This window comes from Mytilus californianus, unplaced genomic scaffold, assembly GCF_021869535.1.
Source record: "Mytilus californianus isolate M0D057914Y unplaced genomic scaffold, xbMytCali1.0.p SCAF_7, whole genome shotgun sequence".
Lineage (NCBI taxonomy): Eukaryota > Metazoa > Mollusca > Bivalvia > Mytilida > Mytilidae > Mytilus > Mytilus californianus.
The window spans coordinates 11,193,953-11,207,138 of NW_026262723.1; the positions used below are offsets into that span (position 1 = coordinate 11,193,953).

A 13,186-nucleotide genomic window follows, 5' to 3' on the forward strand; every position below is an offset into this window, starting at 1 on the left:
GTTTCGGCGATAAAAGACATACAAACATAAATACAAACATACAATGTGACTTAGTGTTAATAGGATAACGAACAATTCGCAGTTTTTACTTTAATTTTCATTTAAAAGAAATACAATTGATTTCATGTTTGAATTAATAATCGGACTTCCGTGTTATTGTGAAAATATTTTTGATTCTTGTCGGATAAGAATAAATTAACATTTGTTTAGAACAAGAAAGAAAGTATTTAAAATTGCAACACACGGTATTTTAGACCAGTTATCAACTTCTATACACTATTAAAAAGAATGATGTAATAAACTTTATGTCAATCTGTTACACAGCCTAGCTATTTAACTGCCTGGCTGTCTCCATAGTGGTGCATTTCTTTCCATTGGCTCTCAATCAACATATACAGAAATTTTGGTAAGAATATACTAGTTGCTAATATTTGCTTATTTTAGATAAGTAAAATCTTTTTGATAATAGCATTTCCCCAATTTCTATAAATTCCTTGATATTTCTACCTTTTTCTCTCTCTTAATCTCTTTTTCAGCTTACATATTTTGATATTTCATGAGTTTTGTTTTATATTATAACAAATTTTTGGATACGAGCATTGTCAATGCTATTTAAGACATAATAAACCTTAATAAAGGTATCATTGACTTGGATTGGTTGATAGCTAGTGTATTTTCGTGCATTTTATTTGATAAGATGTGTATTGTTCATTTCTTGACATCGTCGAGGCAAATGGATAATAATATGCCTTTTTTATCCCCTCTTAAATGGTATTTGGCATAATATATATGCCTTTTTAGCCTTTACAGAGACGCTTGATCATTTGTGCACTTTATTATAATATAGATTTTCGCTGTCATGCGCAAACAGGAATATAACAGTCAATCTTCAGTTATGGGATAGCCATTGGATATTTTTCTGGGAATGATGTATGGTTCGAATATTCATTATTCTTATCTGTAGCTACACATGCTAATTTTTATTTGCGAACATTTATTTTCACTTTTTTACACAATTAAATCCTGCATTTTGTTTTGTAGAATATTCATGTTATATAAACCAATAGTAGCTAAATTTATATCACCTAGATGTAACTATATGCTTTTTGTGTAATTTTTGATTTTTGTTCTTGGTTAACATTGTTAATGTAAAGTAAATTTTGATTTCAGAATTACACCATGAAAATACGTGTTGCTGTTATCATTTTACTCGTTTGCCTTTCTGGTAAGATTTCATATGTCTCGTGTTTATTTACTATGAATTCGATGTAAATGTCACCTGGAAGTTTCTTTAAAATTTACTTGGGACTTGTGATACATGCATTTCTGGATTAAACTCCACTAGGAACGCTCAAACCTAAATACTTTAAAGCAAGAAATGTATAAATACGTAGAGACGTCAGGAGCTTTATACAGGGACATACAAAGAATGGCCAAATTCTGTTTAGATCAACTTTGCCTGTAGGAGTGGGAACCCTAATTTCTTAGCAATTTCAACTTTTTTTGTATGTTAAAGAGCATGTCGGTACTGAAATACTTGCTACAGATCTGATGATACGATCGGGTCTAGCAGTCCCCCAGCAGTGGTATTGACCAAGTTTTATGATAACTGAAAATAACAACTTATAAACTGTGTCGGACGCGCTTTTCTCGATTTACAATCATCAGTAACGCCCAAACCCCATGCAGGACACGCTTGTCATATCGACGCACCCGATATCGATCCTATTTAGATGCTATTCCCTCAAGTTAATTTTTCACCTTGATGTGTATCTACATGTTCTTAATGGCTTTATGTGATTTGAACATTTATCGGCAAACTACTACTGCCTCTAATTTGTCTAGGCTTGGGACAATGTTATGCTAGCAAAACAACTTGACAATTGATCATCTTAGAGAACGCCATCTAGTTGTCTGGTTGTAATGTTTCATTCACGGTTCCTCATAATTTATATGATTGATGTGCTTGTCCCTACAGAAAAATAGACTAGACGAATCACAAACTAATTACATTACATTATATGTATATCAGCGTTAAAGAAGAGGTACATTTGTTTGCCTTGATTGCTTTAGGTTTCTAATCGTTCCATCCATTATGACGACGCCGACGCCACGACTACAACGTCGACTGAATAAAGGATAGCATGTTCAACGAATTAACTACATAAAAACAGAGAATAAGTTAATGCTATATCGATAGTCGTACGCTCTCTTTTGTTATTCACTATTACATTAAACAGAGATCAGCTATTTTATAATGTACTCCTAGTATATTCTTGACAGTGATTCTATAGTTTAGAAATCTTTCTGTTTTGTTCCCAATAAAATCCTCAAGTTCTCATTTTATTCTTTTAGGCATGACGATAAATCAAGCAGAAGGAGGAATAAAGATAACATGTCAATGGGGAGGATGTCCGTCAAAGAAAGCTTGTAACTTCTGTTGTGACCGCCTTAAAAAGGGATGTAAAAGTGGAAAGTGTGTTAAAAGAAAGAAATGGCATCCGGTTAAACTGAAATGTAGATGCAATTGTTAATATGGGTATGTAAAAACTGTTAAAAAAAATACAGAATTGAGAATAGAAACAGAGAATGTGTCAAAGACACAACAACCCGACAACCGAAAACTGTCCAAGGCCATCAATGGGTCTTCAACGCCGCGATAAAATCCAGTTACCGGAGGCGGGATTTAGCTGGCCCCTTAACAATAATATATACTAGTTCAGTGTATGGACGCCATACTTAACTTCGAAACATATACTATTAAATGAACCAAAATTAAAGCATAGGCTTGAGATTCCTGACTTGGGACAAGCGCATCAACAGGGCGGGGTTAAACATGTTTTGTGAGATCTCAACCCTCTCATAAACCTCTAACCAATTTGGAATAAACAAACACACATCAATACGCACAGTAAAACTCAATTTAAAAGAAGTTCGAGTCCGATGTAAGAAAAGGTAACAGATGAAACTAAGCTAAATGGCAATGATCAACATAAATTAACAAAGGACTACCAGCAGTTACTGACATGCCAGCTCCAGACCTCAATTAAACTGATCGAAAGATTATGTATTCATCATTTGAAAATCAAGCACAATCCCTTCCGTTAAAGGTTAAGTATCATACCATCATAAATTATACGAACCTGAATCATGTCAACAACTGTTTTTAGAATAAAAAAAAATCCAATGCAAAGAACATATGAGTGAATCAATATTAATTCCTGAAAAAGCTATCTTTAATGACTTGACAACAGTATTGTAACTATATCTGAATAAGTCTAACTGATGCCCGCCTCAGGGTGCGGGATTTTCTCGCTGTGTTGAAGACCCATTGGTGGCCTTGGGCTGTTTTCTGCTCTTTGGTCGGGTTGTTGTCTCGTTGACACATTCTCCATTTCCTTTCTCAATTTTACTGTTTTTAAAAGGTTTGGTTGGCTTTTGAGTTCAATGACGACATTTTTTGTGCTTTGTATAGAATATTACCATAAAAAATGGGGGTGTGAAATACCTGAATGTATAAGATGTCTGCACGTTGATTTATATTTACGAAAGATTTCCTTGTACCAATGATAAAATTTAGTAGAAGTTTTGACAAGTTTTAAAACCCTGGAGTAATAATTTTTCAGTAATAAAGAGATTTGTTTCGTTAAAGTCAAACACGTTCTTACATTTATGAACGAATCGAGCAAGTTGGGATATATAAACACCATAAGATGGTGCCAAAGGAACGCCATTATCTTAATATGAATAATTAACAATAGGAAATGAAAAATCGTACATATTAGTATTAGGCTTCCCGTAAGAAATAAAGATATCAAGATCCAGAAAAGGGCAGTGTACATTGTTAGTATTATCTTTATTTAAAGTCAGTTAAAAAGGATAAATCTCTTTAGTGTACATACTGAAGTCGTCATTATTGAGAGCTAACATATCCAAATATCTAAAAGCGTTATTAAATTTTTGTATCAGATGTTGTTTCGATCGGTTTTTGCTGATTTTAGTCATAAATTGTGATTCGTAACAATACAGAAACAGGTCTGCATTTGATATAAATACAATTTAAAATGAAATATACGTCACTCAGACATCGACCCAACACAAATAAGCAAAAGACATATAAAAGGCAACAAATTCAGCTGTCTATACAATATGTTCGTCTTTAATTCGTCACAAATCCAAGAAGTTGTGAATAAATTTAACAGAAAGAATAAAGTTAACAATCTGCCATTAACATTATATTCTCTAGATAACAACAACATTTTTAATGATAAATAAAGACAACTATCGAGGTTTCTGACCTTGACCATAACTTTCAATGGACGGAATGTTTTAATATTTTAATCATATGCCTTTATGGGACAATATGGAAATTTGTTGATGATGGATATTTTTTTGTAGATAAAAGAGACAACACAAGTTATTCAAAAAAGTCTGCTTGGACGATAAATGGCATATTTTTAACAGAATTTCAATTGTTACATATATGAAAAGGAAATACTTTAAGTTAGTAAAATATGTGGTTTATTTTCTTTATTCATTTGGGCAAATAAAATAGATTTAAACTAAATATATTTTCTCTATATTTACTTTTGCTCGATGTAATGGAAGGGTAGATGATTTCATGATACAATGATATATAAAGTTACAGCTTTTTTTTTACACATATTATCTAAAATTATACATAAAAAAGTGACAGTGGCTATTTTTTAGAAAAGGAATTACTTAAAGTTGCAAATACTTAACCCTAAGCTAAACTGAGTTGAGAAGGTTTTTGCTATATTTCTGTTGGTCCTGTTTTTATAATTTTTCAAACGTTTTATTTTATTGGCTTTCAAAAGTTTTGGTTGCGAAACAATTCAAGTGAGAATACACACGGCCTGATATATGATAAATATAAACAAAGAAAAAAAAATATAAAGCAACAGGCTCACAATTTTAGAGCTTGTTATCATAACAATGTATAAGCCTTTCAAACATATAAACAGACCAGGAGATCACAAACGCTATTTTCTCATATTAATATGTTGATAGAAGGCATGCTTTTATCAATTCACCGAGTTAATTTATGGTTTAGTGATTTGTCAGAACCAACCAGACGAACAAAATAGAAAGACCTTACTGTTTTCTTCTGATTTTATTATCCTTCAGAGAAACTTTGATAAAAATTTACCTCCGTAACCGTAAGACATGTCGGTTTCTGGGTCGCACTTTGTATTGGTGTCACGAATACCTATCCGGAAATTTTTGTCGGTCCGGAGTTATCTTCCAAAAACTTTGTTAGTGAAATGAACACCGTAATGGTTAGACAGAAAAACCGAAAGCTGGAATTTGTTCAGGAACTCACCCTGATACTTCGTTACATTTGGACAGATGTAGACACCTATGATCTTCACCAATGATAATCAATTATGTGACCTTGAAAATGCCTCAAGGTCAAATTCTCTAAAGTTGGCCTTGACCGTTGAACTTATACTTTGTTAGGGGATAATTTCTGAAACCATTAAACTTACAAAGACTTAAAGGAGACCTGACATGAAATCGGGTTTTTGCTTTATTTTCTATAATTTGGCTTGAAAGATGTTTGTGTAAAGGTTTTTTCAACTACCTGTATCCAGTTTCGTATATATAGGTCAATTTGATTGACATCTCGTTGACCTGTAAAATATGCAAAAATTCATTGCGAAAACGAGGCTCTCGAGCCTGTGACGTCACAGGCACTTTACGACCATTCTGACTGCCAGCATCAATCACTTATCTTATCATTAGCAAAAATAATCAAAATACGTTTTCGTGCAACACTGACATCAATGCAAACCAGCCATGGTGTATTGTGCAGCTTATGGGTGCAACAACGAAGCGAAGAAAGGCACTGGGATCAGTTTTTTTCGTTTCCCAGCTGATGTTCAACTCCGGAAAGCGTGGACACATTATTGCAGAAGGTGGAACTTTGTACCTAGACCAAACCACAGATTATGTTCGGCGCATTTCTCAAAACAGAGTTTTACAAAAGATCCAGATTTGATGTTACAACTTAAAATGACATACAAGCTAACTCTACGTCCCGACGCAAAGCCCGATGTACTTGTACCTGACACCGGTATCAAAGATGGCGAGAAGCTGAGCATCCCCACCAGGAGAGGTGCTTTTGAGAAACGCAGAAAGGCAGAGGTAAATTTTATTTTTGTCTACGGCATTTTATAGTTTCATGTTTTTATTATAGATATATCAGATCATTTATATGTTATTTAACATTGATCGTGTTTAATTATTTAATCATTGCACACAGCTTCACTACTAATTTCGATTCAGGTGTGCACGCCCCAGGTGTGTGTACACGCGCCATTGATCAGCTGATCTCGTTGTTAGCAGGTGGTCAAGCGGTTAGTTAAATACCTGATTACAGAATTTTCTCGATAAATGTTTTACAGATACGGGGATTTTCATTACACGTGGGAAAGAGTGACAACTTTCTAAAGGGGTTTGTGTATTACAGTAAATTAATTCTACTTCAGTGATGACGGTGAAATGTAATTATACAGGTAAATAGGTGAATCGCGTATTGTAAGACACAGGTGTGTGCATTTATTAATATTTATATCAATAACTGTGAAATCAGTTTTGCAAATTTTACAAACTTATTTAACTATAAATTATTTTTTTTAATTGTTATTAAAATGTGAAATTTAAGTGATGAGCATATAATTTATACTTATTTACTTGCTTTCAAGTTCACATATATGTACTATGAGTTTCACTAATTTTAAAATGTATGTTACAGATTCTACAAATGGCATTTGACAGTCATGTGAGAACCCAGACTCCAGAGCAAAAAGACACAGCCACATCTGTCCAGTTGGATGACACAGACGTTCCTACTACATGTACTCCAAGTGATTCAGTTGAAGTAATACCACAGCCGAACATGACAGTGGAAACATCTCCTCCCAAGCCTATTACATCCATCAGGATGGTGAATAAGAAGCTTCAAGTAAGATTGCAGCCACAACGGAGAACAAGGGGTCACCAGACAGACAGCAAGATAACAGGTGTTTTGACTGTCCAGATAAAGACTTTTAGCACAATAGCAACCCAGACAGATGAACCATCACCCAAAGAAGCAGAGAACCCTAGCGACAGTGATGATGATAGTGCAGAACCTGAAGATAGTGATGACTCAGACTTCAATCCAACAGATGATGAAATGAGGTATATAAATAAGTTGTATTGTACATGTTGTAGGTATTATATTGTTGGATTGATTTTGTATATTATTGATATTCATCACATTCATCAGTGAATATTTTCAATATGAAAATGAAATAGTTACAAGATTTTAATTTTTTTTTTTAAATCTTGAAACATATAATTAGTAAGTATGACATGTATGATTGCCAATGAGACAACTTTCTACAAGAGACTAAAAGACATAGAAATTAAGGACAATATGTCACTGTCCAGCCTTCAACAATAAGAAAAACCCATACCACATAGTCATAAGTCTATTTCCGTAATAAACGATTTACATATAATATACCAATTAAAGATATTCACTCAGTCGAAAGGTTATATATGAACCATATAAGTAGATCATATCGAACGTGTCCTCAGACTTCATCCTCTCTCAATATAATTTGAGAACCAGTCAGTCCATATTTGACCTTGTCAAAAGTCCAATGATCTAAACAGTCATTTAGAAACATTTTTTTTTATTTTCCAGTTCTGATGATGATTCAGATACTGAGTCTGAAATGAACTACAAACTCAACTCCAAGGCTACCCCAGCTGAAGAAAAACAGTTCATGGTGAGTGAGTCAGCACTAGCCGAGCTCTTATCTGTTTGCCGTTACTGCTCTGGGGAAGCTGTTGCCCTTATAAAGAATACCAGAGGTTCCATGGTTGTCACCAACACAGTCTGTTTGAATGGGCATGTATCTTGCCACAATACCTTACCATGGGGTAATCTGATGACAGCAACTGCCATCCTGTGTAGCGGTTCCAACTCAAGTAAAGTTCTTCAGATGTTTCAACACCTCAACCTGCAGACGATATCTTCAAGAACTTACAACAGACTGCAGACTTTGTATTTTTTCTCCATCTGCTTCTATGGCCTGGGATGCAGAACAGACAGCACTTCTCACAGACCTGTATGACAAAGAAGTAATTGTTGGTGGGGATGCAAGATGTGACTCTCCTGGTTATTCGGCAAAGTACGGGTCATACACCATCATGGATTTGGAGACCAGCAAGATTTTAGACTTCCAATTAGTACAGGTATGTTGAAATAAGATGAAAATCATCAGTTCGAATAAAAAAGAAAGCTTTTTCTGAATATTTTAATTTGGAAAAGACGATAACTCCAAGTATCTGAGAAAAGGATATTCTGGGTAAACACCAACTAAAGAGAGCATGCAAACAAATATTGTATTTGTTTTTATATGAAGTTACTCAGAAATTTACAACTTTTTTCAGTACAAAAAAAAAAACGTTGAAAAAAAAAGTTCTTTAATCGTGTTTACGGTTGTTGTATTAACATTGTGGCCAATAAATATATTTTTGTATACATATATTTAAACCAAAGCAGTTCATGTTTTTAAAACGTCCTTATTTTTTTACAGTGTAACGAAGTGAAAGGCTCTGCACATATGGAGTTTGAAGGTTTAAAGAGGTCCATCAGATATCTAGAGGACATGATGCACATCAAAATTAAAGATCTAGTCACTGACAGGCATTCTTCAATCAAGAAGTTCATGCGTACAGAGCAAGACACAACAAACCACCTGTTTGATGTATGGCATGTAGCTAAAGGTAACTTTAAATTTGTCATTTAAGCCAACAACATATATGATAAGATTTAAATACTTTTAATGCAAGAAAAATTATTATATTATTTTATTTATTAAATTTGAAAATTTGTGCAGTACATGTACTAAGCTACCTCGTCCTGAACATGCATGAAATATTTGCCACTGGACGTTGAGCAACCAACAATCAATCAATGTACTAAGCTACAACTCATATCAATAATTTTGCAAAATCTGTTTTTACATTATCTCTTTTATTTTGCAGGAATATATAAGAAGCTGGAAGCTGCTGCAAAGAAGTCGGGCAGTAAGGACATTCGTCCATGGATCAAGTCCATAGTCAACCACATCTATTGGATATCGTCTTCCTGTGGTACTAACGGAGACCTGAAGTTGGCAAAATGGAGATCGATTGTAAACCACATCAGCAACAAACATGAGAACCACTCCATACTTTATCCGAGATGTGAGCACCAGCCTATCACAGTAGACCGACAGTGGTTAAGTGAAGGTAAAATCTGTTCTCTTTATTCTCATAAAAAAAAATCAAGAAGAAAGAAAATCAATATAGAAATATCTTAACCTTGTTTTTTCATCGAAGTAATTTAATATGATACACATATATTAAAACAAGGCGGGTGTACATAAAACATGAAATGACATATTTCAATATGATAAAAAAGAACATTGAATAATGAATAAAGTTAAATGATTAGAAAAAAAAAATGTAATGTTTATTGGTAATTCATGTTTCAGGCTCAGTTCCATACAAGAGACTAAAGGACATTGTGGAAAGCAGGTACCTATTGGTAGATGTACCCAAGTTATCACCTGTTTACCAGACATATTCCTTGGAGGTGTTCCATTCTTTGGTGAACCACTTCTGCCCAAAGAGCACCCACTTCTTTTACCCAACAATGCTTGCAAGGTAATAACTGATAAAGTTAATTTTATAAAAATTAGAAGATGTGGTATGATTGCCAATAAATCAACTATCCACTGGAGACAAATAACATAGAAGTACTAGTAACTATGATTTCTATATATAGGTCACTGTGCAGCCTTCACCAATTAGCAAAACCTGCACTGTATAGTAAGCTATAAAGTTTGTATTTTGTATTACCAATGCATGCAATACTGTATTTCATACAATGAGCCGTTACTGGACTAGAATTGGATAAAACCAACTGTGTGATTTATAAGAGAAACTGTTTAAACAAATGTTGCATTTCATTATTAAAATATTATACAAACAATACACTAGTTATGCAAATGTCAGAAATATTGTCTGACTAATTTATATATTCATATTTACAGATTGAGTATTGCCGCTCTTCATTATAACGAGAACAGTGGGCGACAGCAAGCAAAAACCAAGACTGGGGAACAGCGTTTCAGTATGTGTTACCCAAAGGCCAAAAAGGGTACTGAGGCAGTGGTCAAGCCAAAGAAGACTGCAACTACATTTGGTAAGTATTTAAATAACATTAATGGTAATTTTACTGCACCAGATGTCTATTTGTACATTTAAAGTATCTTCAGTGATACACTATGTGAAAATTTAAAATGTAAATTTAAACCAGGACAATGAATCCAAGCAATGGATAAGGGAAGTAACTAAGTTTGATATTGAATTCAATCATTTGGATATACATGTATATCATAAATACTTCTTTGACAATTAAAAAAATAAGTTGTGGCTTCTTTTTTATTTGTTTATTCATAGCATTATCTATTTTTTTTCAGTTTACGTGACACTTATCAAACAGGCTGTGGTAGGGAGACGAAGAGAAGAGTACACATCTTATACATCTGCTACTGGTGATGTGCGTGTTTACAACAATCACCATCCAGATCGCATGACATCAACATTCACCCCGTTCAGGAAGATCGACCTTATTCAGAGACACAAATCACGATTTCAAAGACATTAAATAATGACCCATCTCTTTTCAACCACAAAAAAGAAAGAAAAAAACAATTCTTATTCAAATTTTAAAATTTCAATAGTTAAATAAATGAATTTGTGATACAACTGCATACTTAAAACCACAATATGTCTCCGATGAAAAAGTTTCTCTTATTTTTTTCACCACACATGCTGGTAATATCTTTCTGTTGTGTCGTCCTAGTCTATGCCAAATCCATTGAACAAAACGTCTGTATGCCATGAAGCAGTACCGCCTGTAGATAAAAGTTTCATGTTAAAACTTACGATTGTAGTATACTTTATTTCAAGCATGATAATTGTAAATATGAAATTGTTCATAAATAAACATATTATTGTATTTGTATATATGAATGTTGCATTAATAAGAATATTATTGTCATTGTAAATATAAAATTGTTGCATAAATAAGAATATTACTGTATCAATTGTATATAACCGTTATTATGATGCATGTTAATAAATTTGTCAAAACTAATACTGTATTCTAATTGACTGTTAAAGTTGTACTTCTATATTCTGATGGAATTTGTGTTCTTTGCTTCTGTCGGGTGAATGAATAATTTACAGATTTTCATGCATAATGACATCTAAATAAAAAAGAGATGTGGTATGACTGCCAATGAGACAAACATCTACCAGAGTTCATAAGGACTTTGATGTCATAAGGCATTCATCAGATTCATATGGTCACTTTTAGTACATTTACCAGGTCCTGTTCGTGAGGCTAAGTGATCTCAAAACAATGTAAGAGATTTGAGTTGATTCAGTCAATGCATGGGGTTCCATTTTTCTACATCATGACAGATCGTTCGATTTTAAGTTATGGGAGCTCGTAATGAAAAGTTAAAATGAGACAACAGCCTACCAACACGTGCAATATGCAAGTTATCACGAAGGTTTTTATTGAATATGCAAGTTATCACAAAGGCTGAAAATGAATATGCAAGTTCAACATAAATGTAGTAACAAAGAAAAAAATATTTACTCATTTATTGGCTCGTTGTCATCAAAAGGTCCTACATTTTCCAGGTAAGCATACATGCTAACCTGTAAAACGTGTCTGTTGAGGCAGATGGCAACACACACATCGTGTTCTGTGATGCACTGCAGGTCTTCTGGTTGCATGTGGAAACTTACAGCTGATACATTCGAACAACATGTACATTCTTCAGATGTTGTCATGGGTTCACAATTCCCACAGTCACACCTATAACAGCCGAAAACAAAATATAGGCCTGTACATGTATTACCAAACTACTTCAATATTGATAGGATACTAGATGCCGTGTATACGAAACAAATGGACAAGTTAAAAAGATAATGACCAGATGCATTTAGAATTTCCCCTTTTACATGTATATTTCTACAATCTACATTATATTAATAGTTGACCTAATAAAAGCAATCTGTGTGATTTTTTAAACATAAAAATGTACGATTTCGGATGGGAGGCGCACGTACAAGTATACGACTTTCGGTTCAATAAAACATGGGTTCGGGCCACTTTCAAATTGTTTACAAAAAGAGATAACTTAATTTCAACTTTGGTTTGAAACAAAAATAATATAAAAAGGAACAATAATAAGTAAATACGAACCAGTCGGTGTTCATCAGGCGGTTTTCGGCCTGAGACAAGTCGGCGATGTCCGAGGTCTCTGACGAGGAAATACTGTCTTCTCCGGAATTAATTTCGTTGCCTAGTGGTTCGAATTGGTACGGACGTATATCTACTAATCTAGAAACATCGGGAATATCACTGTCACAGCTGTCCATACTTCCTATCATTTAATGTCTTACAACTCTTCAACCGCTGACCACTGTCTGACCCAGAAAGTGCCTGTGACGTCATCGGGTCACGTGATCGTCTATCTAATTAAAATTTATAGGTCAGGGGACGCGGTGATTACAAAACATTTAATTAGTTTAATTTGGGGTTTTTCTACAATTATTTTGTTTGAAATGTGTTTATATAGTATAATTGAGTTAAAATTAATTGATTTTTGTTTATTTTAAAAATCGTGTCAGGTCTCCTTTAAATAGTGGGAAATGCTTGTGTCATTAAAAGAGGGACGAAAGATACCAGAGGCATATGCAACTATACCAGTCATAATTACGTTCGATAACTCTGCATGTTACTGGTTCAATTAGGATTATGAAAAATTTACTGGTAACCCGTGTGATGAATGATTTAGAAAATTGAAAAATATAGATATTTCACCTCGGGGTTTCGAGGTTTTTTTTATTAATATAAAATAATTTCTATAAGAATCGGACCATACTAATCTACATAAGTCTTGTCAAAACTTACATGATCTTACATCGTGATTAGGTGCCGTGTTTGTTTTCTTTGATCACGTTGATGACTTAATATCTCCTTAATCAGGCTATGTCCTTGGGTATTATTAGAGTGACAATAACGTGTCATATTTAATTG

The 13,186-nt window shown here is 33.7% G+C and overlaps 2 long non-coding RNA genes and 1 pseudogene across 2 annotated transcripts; 2 read left to right on the top strand and 1 right to left on the bottom strand.

Annotated features, from left to right (window-relative positions):
* Positions 1-329: 329 nt before the first annotated feature.
* On the top strand, positions 330-4,540 carry LOC127708349 (uncharacterized). The gene is made up of 4 exons (XR_007985245.1): positions 330-406; positions 1,171-1,225; positions 2,356-2,539; positions 4,399-4,540. It is a non-coding gene; the product is annotated as an uncharacterized LOC127708349 (long non-coding RNA).
* Positions 4,541-6,779: 2,239 nt separating this feature from the next.
* Positions 6,780-11,019, top strand: LOC127708347 (uncharacterized; annotated as a pseudogene).
* LOC127708355 (uncharacterized) lies at positions 10,862-12,583 on the bottom strand. The gene is made up of 3 exons (XR_007985250.1): positions 12,350-12,583; positions 11,738-11,959; positions 10,862-10,985 (listed from the first exon to the last, which is right to left on the bottom strand). It is a non-coding gene; the product is annotated as an uncharacterized LOC127708355 (long non-coding RNA).
* Between the last annotated feature and the right edge of the window lie 603 nt (positions 12,584-13,186).